We start from the raw sequence: 23,748 nt of genomic DNA, 5'->3' as shown, positions 1-23,748 counted from the left end.
CATTCTGATCAAATCTGCAATAATATTTTATAATGTTATCATTTATTTAGAATATTATTGTCTCAAAAATAGACCCAACAGCTGGCTGCTGGCCGCTTGTTGCAGCTGTGTCTTGTACCCTGGTGTTTCCATTATTATGTCATGTGTCTGTTTAAAGCCTGTGTTCCTGTAGCGCGCCCTTGTGTGTTAACCCTGTAAATGTATTCAGATTACCTGCTTTGGCTGTGACATTGCCTTTGCCTTGCTAAAGCTGTGACTCTGGGATTTTGGAATAATCAGTAACAATAATAATATGTGCTGTGTGATGGTTTCCATGGGAGGAGAGTCAAAATCTACAGGGTGGCCATTTATATGGATACACCGTAATAACATGGGAATGGATGGTGACATTAAAGTCCTGTTTGTGGCACATTAGTATATGTGAGGGAGCAAACTCCTCAAGATGGGTGGTGACCATGGTGGCCATTTAGAAGTCGGCCATCTTGGATACAACTTTTGTTTTTTCAATAGGAAGAGGGTCATGTGACACATCACACTTATTGGTAATGTCACAAGAAAAACAATGGTGTGCTTGGTTTCAACGTAACTTTATCCTTTCATGAGTTATTTACAAGTTTATCTTTGTTCACAGCCATTGACATGTCGAAGAGGTTAACACGTGAGGATCGAAATTGTGTTGATATCTGGTGAACGCAGTAACCGGGTCATTGCAGCAGATTTCAATGCAAGACACCCTACGAGACCACCCATCTCCCATGCTACAGTCAGCAAACTTGTGTGAAACTGGTTCAGTGTTGGATTTGCCAAAATGTGGACGCAAGAAAACATATACTAATGTGCCACAAACAGGACTTTAATATCACCAACCATTCCCATGTTGTTACGCTGTATCCATATAAATGGCCCACCCTGGACTGTCACTATTTTCTTCAGCTGCTTCTTTCAGTTAGCACTGTGTAATGTCAGAGCGATAGTTCCTCCTCAGCACAGGGCAGGTGTGCTCCTGTTGCTTCAGCGTTCACTCTTCTTGCCAACAGTTGATGAGATGCTTGAACTTCCCGAGGAGCAGGACACACAGGAGCCTTTAATGAAAACAGCCGCATGTGACTGTTGTTCCTGTGTTTTGCCAGCTTGCAGTACGTTATCTTTCGTCTCGGAAACATGCAGTTTTACTGTAACTCGACAGTCGGATAAAGAATTCCCAACACAACAGCTGACTACTGGCCCACCGGTTTATTGGCCGAACAGAAAGGCTAAAATAAAAGAACGGCTTCAGTTTGTTGTTTGAACCAAATATGTTCTCAGCTTTACCGAACGTAAAAAATAAAGTTCAGAAGTAACAAATAACAAAACAACAATCTTTACATACATGGAAGGGTATTGAAAAGATGTTTGTAGAGAGAGTCCACATTTGCTTTAGATTATGAAGCGAGTGCGATTTAATGCTCAGCAGGACTGTGATCTGGAACGACGCCTATATTCCTAGCTGTGTGTGTGTGTGTGTGTGTGTGTGTGTGTGTGTGTGTGTGTGTTTAGAGGCTGTATTTTTGGAGATGTATATGTGTGCCACGTACAACCATTTAAAGACTCGGTCACTGGACCCAAAGGGAAAGGAAGTGAATGGAAAGGCACAGGGCAAAGTTGCAGTGTGGGGGTCTATATCGAACCGGGGCCATCTACCCACGATCCCTGCTGCATCCAATTTCAGCACCGACGCTTCCTGTTAAACCCCATCAAACAGTCACACTGTGGCACAAAGGAAAACCTCATCTCCACGGGAAACTAATCCACCGGTGTGCGCTGTAAGCCTGTCAGAGGTTGGTTTTTTTTTTATTGAAAGAAGTCATCACTCATTTTGCCAAAGATTAAAAGTATGGCTAAATTGAGAAAATCCGCTTAGGAATTCTGAATTTAAATAGTGACTTGCGGTGGCAGCTAGGAGAGATGCCAAGGCTTGTGGGGAGCAGGCAGGTATGGGAGGTGAGATAAATTGAAAATATACATATTTGTTTTTGTAGTTGGATTTTCATAACAGTCAGACTGTTTTTCATTTTTTTAGAGAAAGCAGAGGGTGGAGGGGAGCTGGAAGCTGGAGGCCCAACCAACAGCACATAAAAGCTGTAGGAAATAAGTGAACCTCACCGCTCCTGATTGGATATTTCAGCCGTAGATACACACACATGCAAAATGACTTCCTGTAACTTTAATTGCCTTGTGTTGGCAAGAAGTTTTTTCCACAGGGACATGCCAATTTCTCACCAGCTTGCCATCAATCAGATATCTCTGTAACATGCAGCTCATGAGGTTTCACCAGTTTAGCAGCGATAAAGAGAAGCATCGTTCTTCTATATCCAGTTTTCACCTTATAGCAACGTTTACATATCTGCATGTAGATTTTAATGAGGCGACAGAATCGATTCTTTAATGTCTGGAGCCTTAGGTCTTACTAATGAAGGCTACTTTTTCAATCCCACACTCATCGGGCTGAACTGTGATTTTTCACTGTGGGAATACTCGCATCCCTCTCTCTGTTAGATATTTCAAGCCCTGACCAGAGAGCCTGTGTCTAAGGTGATAATTATGTCAGCTCCTAGACCAAATGATGTATTATTTATTTTGGTGTAACTTCTGCTCCCCTCTCCCTCGAACGGCTGGCTGAGACGTGAGCCCCTGGAGTGGTCATTAATCTGATATCTGGCTGGCCTGGGTGCAGCCCCTGTGATCCTGACCCAATCTCAGATCCTAATCCAAGGAGGAAGAGGGCTGCAGGCCAGGATTTGGAGGCCTCAGCTATCTCGCCCTCTATAATTGATAGGTTTTAGGCTATTAAACATTTCACATGATTACAATCTATAACAATGTATTGATTGTCCTGTACTGGGATCCAGCCAGGCGGGTTTTCATGCCAGAGACACCTGCACTACCCCAACATCCAGGATCTAGATGCTGCAAATTCAGTTTGGAGTTATTTTTGGACAAATGATTGCAAGAAGTTATTAGCTTGAACAGGATTAATGAATAATACAAGGCTGCTGTGATCTTGCTCTATTATTCTCGCTGACGCGCACCCGAGTTATCATGTTTCACTGATAATGATAAAAGGTGTTTGCTGTGTGGACTGTGTGACTATATGATGAGTAATATAAGGAAAAAACATCACTACTGTCAGTGGAGCTGTCCCTTTTTCCAAAGTACTGTAATCTGATTTTTGTTTCACGGTAAGAACGAGCAGCTTTTCTCAGATTTGTGTTTGTGTCTCATTAAATTTACTCACTGACATTTGGATCCTGATATAATAAAAAGAAACATAGAAAGATAAGAAGTCCTGTTCAGTGCTCAGTCACATTGCATCACGATTGTTGATTTGTGTATCTGTGTTTTTCCTCCATTCTTTGTTCCTGTCTCAGCTCTGACATGATGTTCAATAAACTTCTATGTTAGACATTTACTGTGAGCAATAACAGAAATAACAATAATAGAAATAAAACACAAGAATAAATCTGTAGAGCTTGTCAGACTCAAACTACTACACAGTATTTGTCACGGCCTGCTCTGGTGACCTGGTGCTCATATCTATTTTGTTTCCTTGGGCTGGCGATCCTCTCTGGTCGTCTGACCCAGGAATCTTTAAGTTTTTAAGGTTATTGTTTGTGTTGGTTGTACTCTCTCTCCTGTCTTTCTCCGTGTGTGTGTGTGTGTGTGTGTGTGTGTGTGTGTGTGTGTGTGTGTGTGTAGGGCTTTGGAGCGTGAATTCACGGGAGGGGGCGTGGCCTCCGAGGCGCTTTTTTAGCAGGCCAAACAAAGGGCTAAAGGAGCGAAAGCATCAGCAATGGTTCGCACTTGCTGTGTGGTCGGTTGCAATGTTAGATCGTGCGATCGGGAAGGGAATAAACTGGAAACTGGCTCTTTTTATCGTTTCCCCACCTGGAAGCAGCGTGAGGGAGCTTATAGGATGTTACCAAAAGAAGGCGTCTAGCCTGGATAGCAGCTGTGAGACGAGCTGATATGACCCTTCTGGATAAGATGGCGAAGGTTTGCTGCGTTTTGGTGAACATGTGCCCCAGAGTGGCAGTAAAACCAGGGAAAAATGCGCTTGTTAAATACTCTTAAAGGTCTTGTCCTGTATATGTAATGATAAGTTTTCAAAAGAGACAGTAAAGTTAAATGCTGTCGTGATTTTATGTGAACATTTTGTCATTTTAAACTATAAACAACATGGATTCCACATTGTAGAACATCACATCAGTAACAAAGTGGTTTTACTAATAAAAAAAAAAGGCAAACATTTGTTTCTTTATTCAACTTTTGAACAGTGGTACTTAGTAAGTACATATTCAGTAAGTGCAAATTTACATGGCAGCGCACTACAGGCACAAATGTAGACCCCTAAATACAACATTATGGCTCATTCAGAACAGAACTATGCTTGGAGAAATATTGTCCCATCAGTTGATCCAACTCCTCCACAGTAGCAGGTGGAAGCTTTCTTTTTTGAGGACGGCTTCTTTTACCTGTCACTACAGATGGTCTGTTTATGTTTTGATCGAGAGCCTTTTTTTGGGCAGCTGAAGAGGAGAAGTCTATCTTATGGCCAACCTCTGGCTGTATCTCAAATTCAAATTCAAATCTTGGTCATATTACCAGGCAAACCCAGTATGCAGGTTCATCTGTAACAGTCCTTGTGCCACAGATCAGCACTGTTGCTTCTACATTAAACAGAAGAGCAGGGACATGGCTGCAATGCTGGTTCATTCAGTCTTTGAGAGTGCAGCACCTGAAACACACACAGACAAAGTTAATTTAAAGACAAGAGCTATGAGCCAAGGCCGACACAAATGTGTTTGATCTACTTTCAAATCCATTTATCATAAATGTAACAAAGTGTTGAGAAAGTTAGCACAGACATGTAATTTTTTATCTTTTTATGTGTCCATCTATAGAACGCTGCATGGTATACCCTAAATCTGCCTGCTCTCTTTTTGTTTTGTGGCATCAGAAAATGAACCTAAAGTAAGGATGTCATCACTTCAAGAGGGAGAAAGCATAACGTTCGACTTTAAGTGACAATTATGAATCACTTAATACGATAAGGAGATTCTGCAGGCCATTGATCAATGTATAAAACTAAAATAGAATATTTTTAGTGACAGCACACAAACAAGGAAGCAAGATGTGTAATTAGGATTATTTATAATTAATATGAATTGATTTGTGCAATTTCTTTAACCATAGAGAGAATGACTAAATGCTTCAGGACAATGTCACATCAGTGCACTGAGCTCACTATGTTTTCCCTCTAACAGCCTCCACATGTTCTCACTGTAGTTTCCCCTCATGATTGAATTCATGCTGCACTAATCTGAATGTTCGGAGGGAAATCAAACGCATTTTACTCGCAGTACTCGAGCTGACTTACCTTTGTTTGGATTATATATTCACGACGTAGAGGCTTGAAAATAGCCAAATCTTGTACCCATCCTTGGTGAATTGGATGTGCGCCTCCAGACATTTATAATTGCGAAATTGGTCTGCCGTGTACGCGCTGACTCCACAGACAAGGCACGAGAATATATCAGGCTAAGTCAATAGCAGTTGGTCTTCAGGATTTCTACTCCACTGCCGTTATTTCATACAGGTACACATTTCCAATGCACGCTATTTATTGCAAGTACCGTCTCTTTGCATCCGGACGCAATCTGTCTTCATACCGTCCTTTTCTTTTGAGCTGCTTTTAACTATTGTTCGTAGCAATCTTCCTTCCAACAACGTGTGTTTGTTTTGATTCGTGGCCTGCTGAAATGGTGCCGCGCTCCCACAATGTTTATTGGGTCGCTGGAAGGATCGCGACCCCGGAAGTCCTCCTGCGCTGGAGGCGGACACACCTGCTGCTCGTTACCCGCAGCCAGCTGCGGCAGATTACGCTCCATGCACATTCCATGTGACAGACCTCAGTGTGCCCATAGTTGTGTGTGTGTAGCTAATGTTGCACGCTGATGCTCAAACGAGTGAGGAAAATGGAAATATGGGAGTCAAGTGTAAAAGAGGAAAAAAAAAAATGTCTGATTATGTGTGTAAATGTTAACTTATACTTACTGATGGTTTTTATTTATTATGATACCATGTTGAATTAATAATAATAATAACAATAATACAGAGTCTTATCTGGAATGGCTTTAATACAACCAGGGAGTGGTGTCGGCTGCTGTTTTTAAAAACCACCATTTTTAAAGCAGACAAAGAAGGAAATGGCTCCAAAGACGCTGCCGTGGTCCCTGAGTGTGACGAAAAGCCAGCAGGTATATCCTCGCATTGACGTCCATTCTTCCTGTAGCGTTTGTATTGCATACTAATTACATCATGGGATGCTCAGCCACGTTGCTATAACGACAGCCATGTGCAGTGGGTGGTACTCGATTGTAATGGAAAACCAGTCGAGTCGTGGAGAGTCGACCCAAGAAGGTATTAATGTTAAAGAGGCTAATGTGTCAGCCCTGCGACAGACTGGTGACCTGTCCGGGGTGCAGCCGGCCTCTCGCCCCGTGGTAGCTGGGATGTGCTCCGGTCGCCCCGGATGAGTGGGAAAGAACAGCTGGACGGATTTCCAAGATGCAACACCGACTTAAAGATGGGACACAAACGTCTTATGATGTGGTTCTCATTCACCTCCATGATACACTGCTGATATTCCAAGTTGCTCATGTTTCCATATTAATGGAAAATGTGTAAATAATGGTTATACTGGAAACCATATTTATTAATGCATTTCAAAGTAATACTGCACAGAGACAAAGCCCCGTCGTTTCCTCCCAGAGTGCATTTCTCTCAGCAGGGCCAGAATCACCGTCTCATTCCAACATTATGGCACATTTTTCTTTTTATCCTGCTCTGTCTTAATCTCTATTGAGTGGCTGTCATTACCCTCTGGCAGTAATTAGGCACGTACTCTAGACAACAGCTGAGCCAGCCTAGCTTGTCTTGAAAAGCAAATTACCTTTAGCTTATGGTGAGCAATATTCCATGCCAGACAACTTTAACTGCTGATTAGCAATTAGCCAAAACTAGCAGCAGCCAAAGCGCTAATGTTTAATTTGCTCCTCTAATGAAATAAAGTGTAGAAGTGAAGGCAACTAGAAAAGGAAGGAGAGTAAATGTGTGGATTTCTAACTAATTCCTTTGCATTTATGACCTGACAGGCCACCAGGTAGGAAAGGGGAGCGTTTTTGTGATCAGTGATGGCAGCAGACGAATGCTAAGAGGCCCACACACAGACAAGGCTCTTCCCAGCACAGGCTCAATTATTTACTGTTTGAATAATAGGTTCTTTTATTAGTGCACACATCTGCTTCTGTAGGAGACGCAGTTGTTGGGAAGATGAGCTAAACGGACCCCAAAAGGTATTACAGAGACCCCTCCGAGTAAATGATTCTGGCACACTGTCAGTGTAACGTTGATTCTGCCTCCTATGGCCTTCAGAAGTATCCAGAGAAAATAAGCAAAGTGTGAGCAGGGGAACTAATAAAGCTTTTAATGGAATTATGCAGAGCTCTGTATTTGTGTGATAAAAAGAATTTTTATTCCAAAATGTCACTACTTACACATAAGAGCATCGTTGCTCAGCTGTGGCTGTTTTGTGCCTGATGTCTGGTTTGCTGCAGAGATTTTGGTCGTTTGCAAATACAAGCTTTCAGTATTAGAAGAGTAACTCTCAGAGGACTCCCATAATGTGGGGTTGATTCTTGTCTAAACTAAAACGCATCACTGGGCTGGACTTGACAAATCAGGTGGTCTGGACAAACCTCCGGTGGGCTGTGTGTGGAACAGGGGCTTGTTAAAAAGTGCAATGGGCACCGTGGGAGTAGACCTTTCCTTCCCCGGGGTTAGGAACTCCTCCTCTCTAATGAAGCTGGAGGATGAGGCTTGTTATGTGCTGCTGCCTGTTATTCTCCAGGCCATGACTTTCTCACTGTCACTCTCTTCCACTAGATTTAGAGCAGCAACCACAGCGTGAAACCAATCGGGCAGACCAGTTTAGGTCCTCCTTTGTTTGCTTTGCTCTAATAACTGCTTTAATGTTGTAAACATTTCAGGGGGGAGTGATTTAGACATGTGGCCCTGAGGACGTGGAGACAAATGGAGGCAGTCAGTACTGAACATCCACTCTATGAACAGCTGTAGAGCTTCCGGTGTGATGATGACGATAAGATTAGTATAGCAGGTCATTAAAGCTGTAACTATGACAGTCACTCACTGGCCTCAGATTCATATTGCTGGATCTCAAACACAGAAACAGCCAGTTGCAGTTTTCTGTTCTTTATGCCCACATACTAGTGGGTGCACAGGAGCGAGTGTACGATCGATGTATGATTATTGTTCACAATTTGTTTACAAAGACTTTTAGCAGGAAACCTTCCAGCTAACAGTTCAGACAGCAGAATATTCAAACTTGATATTCTAGTTCTGTAATCATGTTCTTCCACACCTGCTGTCTGTGGATGCATGCAGGCATGAGATACAGTGGTGGGAAAAGTGTTTGGCCCTTCCTGATTTCATAGTGTTTCGCATATTTGTCACACTGAAATGTTTCAGATCATCAAACAAATTTTACTATTAGACAAAGATAAATAAATACGAGTAAACTTAAAAAATCTAGCTTTTAGAGACTAAGGCAGAAAAGTTATCCAAAGTTTTCCTTATGAAAAGGTCATTGCCCCTCTTGTTAAATCATAAAATAACTGCGATTAACCACCAGCTTTATTGATGGGAAGAAACTGAACGACACAGTGGAAGAGAGGGTAACCTAACCCTAACCCTATACTGAGGACGTCATCAAGGAATTAGAAACCGAAGGGGAACACAGCTGGGAGGAATGAGACCTAACGAGACAGCAAAGCTAGAAACACTGACGTCACACATGAACATGAACCTTCAAAGTAAAACAGAAAACAAGACACTTCACGAAGACACGGACTCGACAGAGTGAGACTAGACACTGAACTAAACCTGCAATAATAACAAAATACAACCAGAACATTAATCATAATACAGAAATTTACCAGAATCACTGAAACATAGATTTATCATAAAAATCAGCAAAGCACCAGAGAAACAGAAAACAATCCATCATTCAAAAATAAACCAAAACATAAGAAATTCAAAATGACCCAGAACACAATCTGAAGAAACATCTGAGAAACAAAGTCACTGACATCCCCGGGGATAAATATAGGCGCTCGAAATAAAAGCCTGATGGTTTTTCAAGAATCCAGGGAAGAGTGGCAGTCTGCTGATGAGCTCATCAGAGTTAGATGGCTGATTTCCTTATGTGTGCAGAGCCGAGGATGGGAACCCAGAATGAGAGAGTGAGAGCACAGACAGCAACAAACGATCTCAGATAGAAGAGAGGAGAGATGAAACTGAAGCAGAGAGAAAGAGAAGACGAAGCCTGGCATGTCCAAAAGTCAGACATGACATAATGCTTAATACATTTTGTATCTCACTGAAATGTAACTGCCTGAAACACGTGACCAGAATTAGCCCCATTATGTGAGGTCTGCAACCACAACATGCGGACAACAGGACTGCCTTTCACATTGACTGCGCAGTGACAACAAGGATGTGTCTTAATATCATTACTTTGATGCAGATTTGTGTTATTCCTCTGCTCCAGTCAAGTTTGAAAATTCAGATCAATTCAGTTTTATTTATATAGCACCAAATCACAACAACAGTCGCCTCGAGGTGCTTCATATTGTACAGTAGATACAGAGAAAACCCAACAATCATATGACCCCCTATGAGCAAGGACTTTGGCGACAGTGGGAAGGAAAAACTCCCTTTTAACAGGAAGAAACCTCCGGCAGAACCAGGCTCAGGGAGGGGCGGGGCCATCTGCTGTGATTGGCTGGGGTGAGAGAAGGAAGACAGGATAAAGACATGCTGTGGAAGAGAGACAGAGATTAATAACAGGTATGATTTAAGACAGGTGAATGAAGAAGAAACACCCAGTGAATCATGGGTGCAGCAGCATACTGTGAGGGCTCCTGGGGTGCTGACCCGGTGTTTTCGGGTCTCCCATTTTCACGTTTCCTGTTTTATTGTGTTAGACATCTGTCTGTGTGTATTACGTCTAGTTCTACTTCCTGTGTTATTAGTTAGATTAGGTTCAGCTGTCTATGGTCCACCTGGGCCTTACACAGAGTTTCTCTCTGATTTCTCAGACTTTTTATCTGATTCTCAGCTCATATAAAATAATTATTGTGGGTGATTTTAACATCCATGTAGATGCTAAGAATGACAGCCTCAACATGGCATTTAATCTGTTATTAGACTCAATTGGTTTCTGTCAAAATGTAAAAGAACCCACCCACCACTTTAATCACACTCTAGATCTTGTTTTAACATATGGCATAGAAACTGAACATTTAACAGTGTTTCCTGAAAACCCTCTGCTGTCTGATCATTTCCTGATAACATTTACATTTACAATAATTGATTACACAGCAGTGGAGAGTAGACTTTATCACAGTAGATGTCTTTCTGAAAGCGCTGTAACTAAGTTTAAATATATAATCCACCCACTGTTATCATCTTCAATGCCCTGTACCAACACAGAGCAGAGCAGCTACCTGAACGCTACTCCAACAGAGGTCCATCATCTTGTTAATAATTTCACCTCCTCACTACGTACGACTCTGGATACTGTAGCTCCTGTGAAAACTAAGGTCTCTAATCAGAAGTACCTGACTCCGTGGTATAATTCTCAAACACGTAGCCTAAAGCAGATGACTCGTAATCTGGAGAGGAAATGGCGTGTCACAAATTTAGAGGATCATCATTTAGCCTGGAGAAATAGTTTGCTGCTTTATAAGAAAGCCCTCCGCAAAGCCAGAACATCTTACTATTCATCACTGATTGAAGAAAATAAGAACAACCCCAGGTTTCTCTTCAGCTCTGTAGCCAGGCTGACAAACAGTCAGAGCTCTGTTGAGCCAACCATCCCTTTAACGTTAACTAGTAATGACTTCATGAACTTCTTCACTAATAACATTTTTATCATTAGAGGAAAAATTACCAGTAATCATCCCACAGATGTAATATTATCTACAGCTACTCTTAGTACCATTGATGTTAAGTTAGACTCTTTTTCTCCAATTGATCTTTCTGAGTTAACTTCAGTAATTACTTCCTCCAAACCATCAACGTGTCTTTTAGACCCCATTCCTACAAAACTGCTCAAAGAAGTCCTGCCATTAATTAATTCTTCGATCTTAAATATGATCAACCTATCTCTAATGATCGGCAGTATCATTAGAAGACATAGCATACATTTACACTGCTATGCTGATGACACCCAGCTCTATCTGTCCATGAAGCCAGATAACTTTTTATTTACAACAATTTAAAATTATACACAAAAGGAATTACTAATGCAAAAAAACCCGTGGTTTTACATATATGTTTATATATAAATGTATATGGTGGCCCCTAGAGACAAAGCACGTACAAACTCCAAAGCACGTTTCTAGTGTTGACTGAACTTCCAAAACAGAGCTACCTACAGTGGCTTGCAAAAGTATTCGGCCCCCTTGAACTTTCCCACATTTTGTCACATTACAGCCACAAACATGAATCAGTTTTATTGGAATTCCAGGTGAAAGACCAACACAAAGTGGTGAACACGAGAGAAGTGGAACAAAAATCAAACATGATTCCAAACATTTTTTACAGATAAATAACTGCAAAGTGGGTCCCCAATCTCAGTCCACGAGGGCCGGTGTCCCTGCAGGGTTTAGATGTGTCCTTGATCCATCACAGCTGATTTAAATGGATAAATTACCTTCTCAACATGTCCTGAAGTTCTCCAGAGGCCTGGTAAGGAGCTAATCATGTGATTCAGGTGTGTTGACCCAGGGTGAGATCTGCAGGGACACCGGCCCTCGTGGACTGAGATTGGGGACCCCTGGCCTAAGGGAAGCATGTATAATGTAAGCAGAATTGGTCCTAGCACTGAACCCTGTGGAACTCCATAATTAACCTCAGCGTGTGACTACGACTGGTTTTTGATTGGTTTTGGAGGTTGATTAATTTAAACTAACATAATCATCCTGCTGTAACCAGGTTTCTGTAACGCAGAGTAAATCGATTTGTTGATCAATTGATCAATTATTAAGTCATGTACTAACAGAGACTTGGAGGAGAGAGACCTAATATTTAATAATCCACATTTCACTGTTTTACTCTTTGGTTCAGATGTGGATACTGTATTGTTCTTTCTTTGTGATTGTTTATCTTTTTATGTCGTTTTTTGCTGGTTTTTAGTTTGTTTTTTGTCTGTTTGGGAGCTGACACAGTCGCTGTGGAGATGGGTTTTGGGGGGGGTAGCAGGAGGAGAGAAGCTGCAGAGAGGCCTGTAAGACTGCAGCTCTACTTCCTGGTCCCAACTCTGGGTAGTCATATTTGGGGGGTTTAATACATTTGGCCAGATCTCTAGAAATGTGAACAACATTGTAATACCAAAAACATACACAGAGACAGATGCATTATTGAAGTCACCATCTCAACATGACAATGGGCATATCGGATACTTACCTCCCAAAGAAAGTTTTTCATTGTGTTAAAAAAGTAAAACTGTGGTAACAATTTCTGATATAATGGCAGTGGGCAAGGACTTATGACAGTAAAATCTCTGCAACAAATCCTTAAAGTACTCCTTTGGTATATCTTTACTAACTTCTATGGGCTATCTGAGGCGGTCCAAGGATGCTGCTCTCTCTTTGTTAGGCTCTAGCATGTAGGCTAGCTTGCTCAGTAGCTGCCATTTTTCCTCCTTTGCCAATGACAATTCGATGTCCCGTATTAGAACATCTGAACCTATGATGTCACCTTAGTGTTGAACATCTGCGTGTTATTAAATCTCTTGGATTTCTGCATTGCTCCATTATGTGGACAGAAGTTGGCATGCTATCCCAGCTGACACCACTGCTCTGTGGTTCACCAGTAACAGCTCAACATTTATGCTTTTGAATAGTATAAACTGAACCAAACACGAAGTGAAGAAAAAGTCTAAATTTCCTTCTTAATACTTCATGAAACAGTAAATGTAAAAACCTGACTACTGATCCAGATTAGTGGACAGCACGTCGAGGGACAATTGACCTCCTGCATGTGTGGAGAAGCCTAATCAGCTGATCACTTATCCTTTACTCCCACAAAAGGCTTTGAGAGGCCAATGAGTCAAGACAACAAAGACTGCCGTAAGAAGTGACACCCAGAAAGATGGCTTCTGAAGAAGAGGGACCCTTCACAGGAGGAGAGGGATGAGCTCCGTTTGAGGATCAGGAAAAAGAAACAGAAGATTTTGAAGGTGACCTCTGCATCCTTCACACAATCAACCGATCCAGGACAGAAATGAACCTATTTGAACGAGAATGTGTCTGAAGCAGTCTACAGAAGCCAGGTCTGCTGACCTGAGGGGGTGGAGTGCTGGTTATGGTGGTGATAAGACTGGACAGTCTACTGAAACAGGTCACTGAAACTCCCTAGTGCTGTTGTGAAAGGGGAGAGCCTGTGAAACCTCCAGATAAACCAGCAAATTATCACAAAGAAGATGAAAGAATTTGGTGAAAAGTATGAATGATTGTTGTATCGTGCAGTGAAGCAATGATCTCTGTTGGTTCTGAGGGCTGGTGTGTGAGGTGGTAAAAGCAGACACAGTGGAATAACTTATTGCACGATACAATTCTTCATAAATCTCCATGAGCTTTATATATATATTTATATAGACCGTGGCTCAGGGGGTTGGGAATCGCATCTGTAACCGGAAGGTCACCGGTTCGATCCCTGGGCTCTCTGTCCTGGTCGTTGTGTCCTTGGGCAAGACACTTCACCTACCGCCTACTGGTGTTGGCCAGAGGGGCCGATGGCGCGATATGGCAGCCTCGCTTCTGTCAGTCTGCCCCAGGGCAGCTGTGGCTACAACCGTAGCTGCCTCCACCAGTGTGTGAACGTGAGAGTGAATAAATAGTGGTATTGTAAAGCGCTTTGGGTGCCTTGAAAAGCGCTATATAAATCCATTATTATTATTATTATTATTATAAATGCTTTAAATCTGGCATCAGAGCACACCACAGCACGGAGACTGCTCTCATCAAACTCACCAATGACCTCACTGGTGCACATTCGGCCACATCCTCATTCTCCTGAACCTTTTAGCAACTTTTGACAGATTCCCTTTGATCACTCGTCTAAGGAAGCGGGCCTCACCGGTGTAGCACTCTCTTGGTTTCAGTTGTATCTTGTTGATAATAGAAACAGAGAAACTGAAGAAAATAAGCCCAAACATAGCTGCCCTCCTTGATCAGGTGCTGCACACCCAGGTTACTTGAATTTATTTTTTATTCTCATGCACACTGCTGAGCAATGCCTGTTGTGTATGTTGGTGTTGTGAAAGTTCAAAAGCGAGGTAGCTTCCCCCCACTCTCCTTTTAAAGTCCACAACCTCAAACTTTTCCCAACCTGTGCTGCAGGTTTGCCCAGGCTCAGGGGAGTCATAGTGTGGAGGAGGAACAGGGAACTCGCTCTCATCTCCTCACACAAAAACACACAAAAAGGCTGACAGGCAACTGGTTCAAAGCTCTCTCTCCCCTCTCCCTCCGCTCTGTGCAGAATTTCAATCTTCCATTTTTTTCTCCTGCAAACTTTTTTTCCAGTGAATATCTTTAAGCCTCTCAAAGCTCACAGAAGAATTTACATAAACATCAAAATCTTGGCAACATTGTTCGCTGCAATTACATTGCAAATGCAAATGCAAGACATTTCCTGTGTTTTGTCTTAATGTGCAAAATAGGAATTTTCTACACACTAGGGAATTACATACTCATTACAGGAGAAGATTGTATTTATCAGCAGGTAACGTGGTGTCACCAGTATACTCAGCAACACAGAACAACATCAGCTGTGGCTGCTTTCCCAAACATTTCTACACAATCGATTTCTAGACTTCTTTTTTCAACCTTGGGAGTTTTCACTATAAAGTTTTACATTTGAACTCACAAATGAATATATATATATTTTGTATATAGTCTGTAGTTATTTCAGGCAGAGTGGACAATGTGTGCGTTCAGCTTAAATTTGAAACATAGATTAGGGTAATACGGTAAAGTATATGTAAGCGTAGCCATGTCTTTTAAACAACGACACCAATATTCTGTGTTAACCTCCCAATGTTTTACCCTTTCACTCAGTTTTGTAACTCTTCTTTAATATTTCTGAGAAAACAAACAAATAATCTGTCAGTCCTTTTTACTAATGTTACTCTGCTCTTGATTAACCCTATAGCACAGGTATTGAGAGTACTTTGCTTTCATTTTTGTAGCATTTCTAGATACAAGACTTCCTTTAATTACAATCTGTCAGCAGTACACTGTAAACAAAAATAAAGATAGAATTAAGGCAATTAAAATTTCCATATTTTTGGGACAATGCATGTATGTACAGTAGTTTTATGTTTATATTGACGTGAAATCTTGTGTATTTTGTATGTTAAATAAAATGTAATTGCATGTGTAAAAACAATGAAACGATATAACTCTGTTATTAGTTGGGCTTTATTATTTAATTTTATGTGAAAAGTCATGTACTTCTATTCCAAAATTAGTGTAATAATGTGATGTGCCACCCATTAAACAAAAGTCAAAATCTTTTTATGAAACTAATAAATGGGTTTAAAAATTAGAGCAGTCTACGGTTCATTATGTCAACTGTAAAATGGGTTTTTACGTGTTTTCTAACAGATCTTATGAAGCGCATACTGACGGGTGTGGATGTTGAAGTGAGTTGTGCTCAATAAAACATTAGCTTTACTTTGTGTAATACTGCTGTAATACAACAGTAAGACATTTCACTTTCCTGTATTTGCTCTTGAAAAATTTTAGTAGTAAAAATAATCTACAGCTGTTGTGAGACTCTGTGGTTGAATGACATAAATTAGAGGATGATGAGATTATGAAACTTTTAACATTTTTGTTATAAAAAACAAAAGCGCTCTGTTCAAGAGGCTTTTAATGAGCAATAAAAAACTAACAAAATTCAAATAATTAAACCAAAGTACCCGAATCACAGTGAGCATAGCAAGTTTCCCTCGTGCACCGAAAGATGTTTGGACACGTTTCAGTGTGCGTGCAGTTAACAACAGGTGCAGCTTTCAACTGCAATCAGTAATCAGTGACTAAAATATTATATCGTTTGTATACGCGTTTGTAACCTGTCATAAAGTGTGGAAAAGGAGGTCTGAAAATGTAGCACTAAATTAAGATGCGAGCCAAATATCCACGGGGGGGGGGAATAAAAGCAAAATCCAAACTGTAAAACTGTAAAATGCACTTTAGTCTAAACCAGGCTTTGTTGATTACTACTGATACTGTTCATCCAGCAGAATTGTATTAACTATGGTTGCTTTGGATATTTTTCTTCAGAATAACCAGTTGGAGAAAATGACTCTGCAAAAGTTACCCTGCCTTTGGGAGTACCCGACTCTGTACTTAAAAATGAGAGACAGTGTAAGGTGTTGGGAGAATTTAGACTACAATACAAGGACACTGGTTTTGATGACTTTACAAACCTGACACCACTCTGACATTCAAAACAAGGCTACTATTAAAGTAGGGTACTCCCCAAGTGCTTCATCCACAAGCATGGTTCCCATTTGCCTGTGGGATTCCCAGGTACTTGTAGCTGTCCTCTGTGTCTGCAATGTTGCCTTCTGGTAGTTCGATCCCCTCCTCTGGTATTGCTGCGCCCCACTCATGTATTGACCCATGTGCCTGTTCATCTTAGCCGCTATGATGCCTGAAAGGAGCTTCCACGTGGTGCTGAGGCAGGTTATTGGTCGGTAGTTGGATGCGACCGGTCTCTTTTGGTGGTCCTTGAGGATCAGGACTGTCCGGCCTTCGGTTAGTCATTCCAGGTTACTCTCATCGACTAGCAGCTGCTTCATTTGTGCTGCCAGACACTCGTGGAGTTCAGTCAGCTTCTTCAGCCAGTAGGCGTGAACCATGTCAGGGCCTGATGCTGTTCAACACTTCATACTGGAGACCCTTTCTTGGATGTCTGCCACTGTGATGGTTACTGGACCCTGTTCAGGGAGGTTGCTGTGGTCTGCCCTCAGATCCACTAGCCCCTGAGCATTGCTGTTATGGGTTGTGTCCATCTCCCATATGCTCTTCCAGTATTGCTCTCCAGCCTTGGTGGTGCTGTTCTTCTATTGTTCACCTGCCACTGAGAGGACAGCTTGGCTGGTTCTGTGAGAACAGCTGGTTTATCCTTCTGGCTTCTATTTCTCAGGTGAACCTCTTCAAACGGGTAGCCAAGGCTGTGAGTCTTTGTTTGGCAGTTTCCAAGGACTCAGGTATGGACAGCTTATTAGACATACATATACACTGAACAAAAATATAAACGCAACACCTTTGTTACTGCTCCCATTCCCCATGGGATGGACGTAGAGACCTAAAATTCATTCCAGATACACAATATAACCATCCCTCCCAAACAGTGGTCACAAATCAGTCCAAATGTGTGGTAGTGGGCACATCTGCTATATTGAGATAATCCATCCCACCTCACAGGTGTGCCACATCAGGATGCTGATCTGACATCATGAGTAGTGCACAGGTGTACCTCAGACTGCCCACAACAAAAGGCCACCCTGGAATGTGCAGTTTTGTCTCACAGCAAAATGCCACAGATGCCACAAGCAATGAGGGAGCGTGCAATTGGCATGCTGACAGCAGGAATGTCAACCAGATCTGTCGCCCGTGCATTGAATGTTCATTTCTCAACCATAAGCCGTCTCCACAGGCGTTTCAGAGAATATGGCAGCACATCCAACCGGCCTCACAACCGCAGACCTCGTGTAACCACACCAGCCCAGGACCTCCACATCCAGCAGGTTCACCTCCAAGATCGTCTGAGACCAGCCACCCAGACAGCTGCTGGAACAATTGGTTTGCACAACCAAACAATTTCTGCACAAACTGTCAGAAACCGTCTCAGGGACGCTCAACTGCATGCCCGTCGTCCTCATCGGGGTCTTGACCTGACTCCAGCTCGTCGCCGTAACAGACTTGTGTGGGCAAATGCTCACATTCGATGGCGTCTGGCACGTTGGAGAGGTGTGCGCTTCACGGATGAATCATGGTTCACATTGTTCAGGGCAGATGGCAGCTGAGAATGTCCCAGTTCTTGCATGGCCAGCATACTCACCGGACATGTCACCCATTGAGCATGTTCGGGATGTGCTTGACCGGCGTATACGACAGCGTGTACCAGTTCCCACGAATATCCAACAACCTCGCACAGCCATTGAAGTGGAGTGGACCAACATTCCACAGGCCACAATTGACAATCTGATAGACTCCATGCGACGATGTGTTGCACTGCATGAGGCAAATGGTGGTCACACCAGATACTGACCGGTTCTGGGTCCCCAGACCCCCAATAGCGCAAAAAACTGCACATTCCAGGGTGGCCTTTTGTTGTGGGCAGTCTGAGGTACACCTGTGCACTACTCATGATGTCAGATCAGCATCCTGATGTGGCACACCTGTAGGTGGGATGGATTATCTCAATATAGCAGATGTGCCCACTACCACACATTTGGACTGATTTGTGACCACTGTTTGGGAGGGATGGTTATATTGTGTATCTGGAATGAATTTTAGGTCTCTACGTCCATCCCATGGGGAATGGGAGCAGTAACAAAGGTGTTGCGTTTATATTTTTGTTCAGTGTATATACATGTACATATATATGGTAAATGGTAAATGGCCTGTATTTATATAGTGCTTTTCTAGTCCCTAAGGACCCCAAAGCGCTTTACATATCCAGTCATCCACCCATTCACACACACATCCACACACTGGTGATGGCAGCTACATTGTAGCCACAGCCACCCTGGGGCGCACTGACAGAGGCGAGGCTGCCGGACACTGGCGCCACCGGGACCACCACCAGTAGGCAACGGGTGAAGTGTCTTGCCCAAGGACACAACGACCGAGACTGTCCGAGCCGGGGCTCGAACCGGCAACCTTCCGATTACAAGACGAACTCCCAACTCTTGAGCCACGATCGCCCCATATATACATATACATATACACTAGGGGTGCAACGATACACAAAATTCACGGTTCGGTTCGGTTCGATACTTTGGTGTCACGGTTCGATATTTTTTCGATACAAAAAAAATGTTCATGCCTTTTTAATTTGTCATTTATTAAAATTATAAATATATATTTTAACTCAAAAGTACAGTTTTTAAATTTAACCCTAACCCTTGTGCGTGTTTTTTATTTTGACAGCGAATGCGCACCTGCGGACCACTTATGTGCAGCCCTGGTTATTTAGCTCGTCATATTGCAGCCACAGAAATTCTTTTGTCCATGAAACCATAAAGCTGCACTTTCTTTTTGCCTTATAGTCTGATTTGTCATAACTTCTCCGTTTTGTGGTAAGCTTTTCTTTGGCTGTCACTTCTTCACCCTGACCTGTCTTGTTTGGCTCAGCAGAAATGAAATGCTGAAAAGGGTAACACCACCTGGGTCTGGGTGCAATTCCCCCCTCCAGGGACAAGGGTACCTAGACCCGGTTTGTAGAGTACGCTTGGGGAGTGTGATTGTGTGTACAGCGTCTCTTTATGTCTGTCTCCACGTTGGTTGAGTGTGGAGTGAGTGCATATGAGAGCATGAGGGTGGGAATGGATGTTTGTATCTGTGTGTGCCTGTATGTCTGTGTCTATATGTCAGGTTGGGTATCAGACGCCACCTCTCTGGGGACACCTCAGGCCCTCCAAGGTTTGGAGGCCTATCTCCACCCACCACCACTTCCCCTGCCGGTGGCGGACTCCCTCAGGTGTCGGTGTGTTGGTGGTTCTTTGTGTCTGGGGGTGGGCGTCCGGGTACACACCGGCTCACTCCTTGGCGGCCGCTTGTCGGGGCCTGGGGCCTGGGGCTCGCTCGGGCCCCTTTGGAGGTGGGGTGCCCCCGGCCTCTCGGCCTGGGGCTCGGTCACTCAGGCGCAGCTGGGGGCCGGCGGAGCTCACGGGCGCGTCACTGCAACCCCCCCCCTGACTTCTGCTCCGCGGCTGCTGGGCGAGCCCTCATCTGGGACTCTCCTCAGCTCTTACTGGAACAGTGGCGCGGCTGCCCCTCTGTTGGTCTTCCTTGGTCTCTTGTGTTCTGGGGGCCTCTGGATGTCTGGAGTTTTGATCTCCTCCATACCCGCTTCACACCCTGGAGGACGGGGCTGTGGCCCCCCCACACTCCCTAGCAGATCATTACATGGAGAAACCTTTGGAATGCAAGCATGCTGATCCACACAGGTATGCACACATGGGTATTCACAGACGCGGACTAAAGCTTTCTTGGCTGCTACCTCAAAGCACACTGTGCGCTGTCTATCTTGCGTGCTGCACAATATCGTTTATTACTTAGTAAATACTGATATCTATGACTAGCTAGTTTATTGTGATGGTGCTTTGTTTTCTCTATTATTATGTTGCTCTTTGTTGTTTGCTGTCTCCTCTGTTTGTTTTTTTTGCTTGTTTTTTTTTTTCTCCATACAGGTGACCCAGGAGTTCATTTTTTTTTTCTCTCTCTTCCCCCCCCTTCTCACCGTCTCTTCTCCCCTTTGGTTTTCTTTCTTTCTCTCCCCCTCTTTCTCTCATTCATTCCCCCTGTCCTATTTATTAAAAAAAAAAAAAAAAAAAAAAAAAATGACAAAGGATGAACTGAAGCTCTGCCATCACGTAATGTCGCATACTGCTGTTTCTGATGTCATTTAAAAAAAAAAAGAACTGAAATGCTTTTACACACTCACTCACATAAGCTCAGCGATTCTCTGCGCGATCAACGTCTCACATGTTTAAGCTTGCTGCAGGAGATTTCACTTGTCATGTTTGCATAGTAAGCTAACGATTAATAAGACGATGTCAGAGGAATTGGTGCGCAAATTATCATCACTCACAGATCAGTGCTGTATATACATATATGTGTATATGTATATACATATATATATGTATATACATATATATATGTATATACATATATATATGTATATACATATATATATGTATATACATATATGTGTATATGTATATATATATATATATGTATATACATATATATATGTATATACATATATGTGTATATGTATATATATATATATATATATATATATATATATATATATATATATGTATGTATGTATGTATGTATGTGTATATGTATATATATATATATATTATATATATATATATATATATATATATATATATATATATATATATATATATATACACACACACACACACACACACATGTATACCACATATATACATACAAATATACTGCAGCCACCCATCCACTTATTTTTCTGGGTTTAATCGTGCAGCTATCTGAGCGGAGAAGCACAGACTTCCCCATTCTGGCCACCTATTCAAGCTCATCTGGGGACACCGAGTTGTTCCCAATCCCAGTCTCCCCAGCAAGTCCTGTCCCAGGGCCTGCTCTCAGTAGGACACACCCAGAATACCACACGTAGTAGGCTGCCTATTATCACGTTCTCTTAGGACATTTCCACACCCTCAGTTAATTTCCGCGGGTCCAAATGAGTTGATGAGCTTATAGCTTTCCCCCCATTTTTGGTTTCTTTTCACACATCGAAGACAATACATAGCTACAGGAAGTTATTTAGCTCGGCTTACAGCCTGGTAGTTTGGAACAAGATCAGATTGTGTTCACACCATGAGCAGACTGCTCTGGAGTTTATTTGGAACTGCGCTGAGACTCCCTTGAGAAGGTGGTCTTAGGCTACGTCTACATCTGGACAAATTTGAAAATGGTGTTTTCGTCTAAAAGCCCTCTGCGTCCATACTATTGTTTCCGAACAGTTGCTCATGCACACTGAAACGATCGAAAATGCTACGTTCCAGTGCTGCACATGGGTGAAACGTAAGAAGATTCGACCTGCCTCATTTCTGTCTGCCGTTTATTTACTTTCCGGCTCTTTGGAACGTCGCGTCTTCATGCCAGTTTACAGAGAGCTCACACTCTTTGTGGTAACCATCCCCCACAATAATGACACAATTACTAGTGCAGATACTGACTGTTAGCCTAGGGCGCTAAATGTCGAAGAAAAGCACCGAGTTTGTTAAATGGACTCACAATGAGGTGGAGTTGTTGCTGCGAGTAACACAGAAGTACAAAGTTGCAAAAGCGAGTGAGAATTAAAGAATTTGAAGAAAAGCTCTCTGGAGCACGTGCAGGCTGATATTAATCTTTAATTGGGCTGTCAAACAAAACAACAGCTGTATAACGCCCTCCACTATCTTTGTTTAATTGGTCACATGACTGCATCACATGACTAAAATACGTCATCGTTTTCAAAAAGGCTCACAGTCCACACTGCGACACAAACACGATACTTTCAAATGTAGCTGCTTTGGAGAGCGTATTCAAAAAGCTCAGTTTTCTTTGACTGGAAACTCGTCTCAGTGTGGACGGACGGCCAAACGGAGAGAAAAAGATGCATTTTCAAAGGAAACGTGTTAGTGTGGACGTGACCTCTGTGCAGTTCGTTGTTTCATTGTTTTGTTTGGTTCAAACCCAAGTGTGATTACTGTGGTCACATCTGCAGAAACGATCCACACCAAGTGGGAAAACAAACCAGTGATTAAATGAACAGTGCAGGTGGGAAAATGCCCAAAGTTACCAGTTTACAGAGAGCTCACACTCTTTATGGTGACCATCTCAACAATAATGACACCATTACTAGTGCAGATACTGACTGTTAGCCTAGGGCGCTAAACAGGAAACATAACATGACATGAGCGCAAGAGCGATGAAGACTGGTTTGGTATCAATCTTGAATTTTGATTGATTGGTATGGTAATTAGCACATTATCAAATATCATAATGGGAAACTGCACTGATGGAAATCCCACCACAGGTCATCATCATCTTGTTCACTTCCACGACCTCTCTTTGCCCCCACAGCTCACACAGACTGCCCTACCCACTTTTGCCTGCAGATGTTACTGTTGGGTCATTTTAATCTGAATTTCAATTATGAATTTTTTTTTTTTTTTTTTAAAAGAGAGAATTTTTTTAAATAAATTGTGATAAGATTTTCATAAAGATTTATTTCAGCCAGTTACTCTTCTTTTTAACAAGCTTTTACTTCCTTCCTCTCATTCACAGAAGGTCGTCACAGTGGATGAATCCATACACAACAGATTTGTACACCAGATACACAAATGCAACCCTCTCAGGTGTTTGCACCTCTCTGTTGATCTGTCATATATTAGGGGAACGTTTTAGCCACTATTGCTCTTCCTCAGCTCTCTCCAAAAACAGAGGACGAGCGACCACAACACGTCACAGAATAGAGCCTTGATGTCATAAACATCATCTGCATGGATGGACTGCATCCTAATGGAACATCCAAGCATCATTTAAAGCTAAGCTGGAAATGTACTTTTACTCATAGACTTATAGCTGTGATTAGTATGAACAGCTTATTGAATTTAAAGCTCACTGGAGACAGAATCTGCTTTATGGAAACAATTTAATTTAGAAATTTAAATTTATAAAGTTCAAATTTTCAAATGACAGTGAGGTACGGGTTAGAGCCCCCCCCCCACGCACACACTTTACTTTACACATTGTGGCTGCTACCGACTTTAACTAACACCCACAC

Source organism: Aulonocara sp. 'chitande type north' Nkhata Bay, linkage group LG17 (genome assembly GCF_057382095.1).
Source record: "Aulonocara sp. 'chitande type north' Nkhata Bay isolate Kocher_YH1m ecotype deep benthic linkage group LG17, A_spYH_male_GT1.1, whole genome shotgun sequence".
Taxonomy (NCBI): Eukaryota; Metazoa; Chordata; class Actinopteri; order Cichliformes; family Cichlidae; genus Aulonocara; species Aulonocara sp. 'chitande type north' Nkhata Bay.
This window is presented reverse-complemented; position numbering follows the sequence as displayed.